This window comes from Ipomoea triloba, chromosome 5 (assembly GCF_003576645.1).
Source record: "Ipomoea triloba cultivar NCNSP0323 chromosome 5, ASM357664v1".
Taxonomy (NCBI): Eukaryota; Viridiplantae; Streptophyta; class Magnoliopsida; order Solanales; family Convolvulaceae; genus Ipomoea; species Ipomoea triloba.
In genome coordinates, this window is record NC_044920.1 from 19,348,310 (window position 1) to 19,350,878 (window position 2,569).

The 2,569-nt window shown below is 29.2% G+C and overlaps 1 non-coding gene across 1 annotated transcript; it reads left to right on the forward strand.

Annotated features, from left to right (window-relative positions):
* The first annotated feature begins 1,441 nt into the window (after positions 1-1,441).
* TRNAF-GAA lies at positions 1,442-1,514 on the forward strand. Its single transcript has one exon. It is a non-coding gene; the product is annotated as a tRNA-Phe (tRNA).
* Positions 1,515-2,569: the final 1,055 nt, after the last annotated feature.

The window sequence follows — 2,569 nt, forward strand, 5'->3', positions numbered from 1 at the left end:
TGATTGATTTAAATAGAAACTATTTAATCAATGTTTTTCTTTGCATGAGATTTATTATTTGTGATTTCTCAAAATATCTAATTTTTATATACGGTGGCAATATATCATAGGTTCCTTTCAAGATCTGAAAAAAAATAAATAGTTCGAAAATCCCGACAAAATAAGTCAACAAAACTTGCATGTAAGTAACTTTTTCACCCATTCAAATTTCAAATTGTAAGCTTTACAAATTTTAATTGATGCAGATCTGTTTTAAGACATTTTATTGCATATTAATAACTATATAATAAATAATAACAAATGATTTTTGTTTCACATTATTTTATGAGTGTAATTATCCTAGTTTTTTAATTTGGAATTTACAATAGAAAACAATTATTAAAACCGAGTATGTAACACTCGTACTGCGGGGATAGCTCANTCGCCTTTTTTAATTTTTTGACAAAAAAAAATGTTGTTATATTTTGTTTCCGTGCTTTTGCACAAATCAAATTCTTGACACAAATCATGATAGAGAAAACTATTTGAATATTTTTATACTAACCTTGTATTGATCGTCAATAAAATTCAACCATGCACTCAAAACTACCACACATAAACCAAGCCAATTGAAACCTTCAAAACAAATCATCTTTCATGTGTGATAACCCATACTCCATCTAGTCTTTCTGGTGTATTACGATGTGGTGTTGCCATATATATCCCTACTAGGAGTACCATAGATCTACAAGATTTAGAGAATTGTGCTTATTGTTAGTGATATCTAACCAAATCTGTTTCTCCTTAGTTATGGCATTTACCCCTCTCTGTAATCACTATCATGGTTAGAGTCGAACTGAAACACATTTTCAAACATTGTTACTCATCTTCACCCTCCCTCTCAAACCCTCTCTGTCAATTGTCAAACCACGGCTAGTTAGTGGAGTAGTGACATTTGAAGTGGATTTATGGATTAGTTTCATTTATATGATTGTTAAATAAAGTTTGTTGAGTAGTAGCATTATAATGACAATTTATTACAGTGAGATGTTGCCTTGATTGATTTAAATAGAAACTATTTAATCAATGTTTTTCTTTGCATGAGATTTATTATTTGTGATTTCTCAAAATATCTAATTTTTATATACGGTGGTAATATATCATAGGTTCCTTTCAGGATCTGAAAAAAAATAAATAGTTCGAAAATCCCGACAAAATAATTCAACAAAACTTGCATGTAAGTAACTTTTTCACCCATTCAAATTTCAAATTGTAAGCTTTACAAATTTTAATTGATGCAGATCTGTTTTAAGACATTTTATTGCATATTAATAACTATATAATAAATACTAACAAATGATTTTTGTTTCACATTCTTTTATGAGTTTAATTATCCTAGTTTTTTAATTTGGAATTTACAATAGAAAACAATTATTAAAACCGAGTATGTAACACTCGTACTGCGGGGATAGCTCAGTTGGGAGAGCGTCAGACTGAAGATCTGAAGGTCTCGTGTTCGATCCACGATCACCGCAAATAAAGCCTCTTGTGCGTAAGATGGGATCAACAATAACTATTTACAAAACACACTAGAAACTAACAAATATTTCTCATCTTTCTATTTACAAACTATCGCCTTTTTTAATTTTTTGACAAAAAAAATGTTGTTATTTTTTGTTTCCGTGCTTTTGCACAAATCAAATTCTTGACACAAATCATGATAGAGAAAACTATTTGAATATTTTTATACTAACCTTGTATTGATCNACATTTGAAGTCGATTTATGGATTAGTTTCATTTATATGATTGTTAAATAAAGTTTGTTGAGTAGTAGCATTATAATGACAATTTATTACAGTGAGATGTTGCCTTGATTGATTTAAATAGAAACTATTTAATCAATGTTTTTCTTTGCATGAGATTTCCAAAATCATCATCTAGATCATGGTGGCTTAGGTAATCATTGTTGGATCTAACTATGAAGAATGGTACATTGACACTAGTGCAACCCAACACATATGTTATAATTGTGATCGCTACTTACCACATTCAAAACTACTACAACTGAAAACTTTCAGATGAGAAACTCTACTATGTCTACTATTGAAGATATGGAAAAGGTGGTCAAAACTACTACAAGTGAAAAGTTTCATATGGGAAACTCTACTATGTCTACTGTTGAAGATATGGGAAATGTGGTTCCTTGCAAGTGGCAAGATGTCGTAGGCTCCCACATTAAAACATTATACGTATGCGTAACTACTTTATCTTTTGTGCTTAAGAAAATGATGGGGATTTAGAATATAACGAGAATACAAATTAAACAAAAAAAAAAAAAAAAAAAAGCGATGAAGAATAAAATATTGAAAGTACTTAGAATAGAAAACCTTGGTTTAGACAATATCTACCACTGGAATTTAACACTAATCATTGATTCAAAAAGTAATTAATACACACTTGAATATTTGTTGTGAAATTATTTCATTTTTGTTCTCTTAATTGCAAGTAACTAAAGCACATACAGTTTAATTACCCTAACTACTAAATAATCTAAGATGAGTGCTATAGATTTAATTTAGTTGCAGCAAT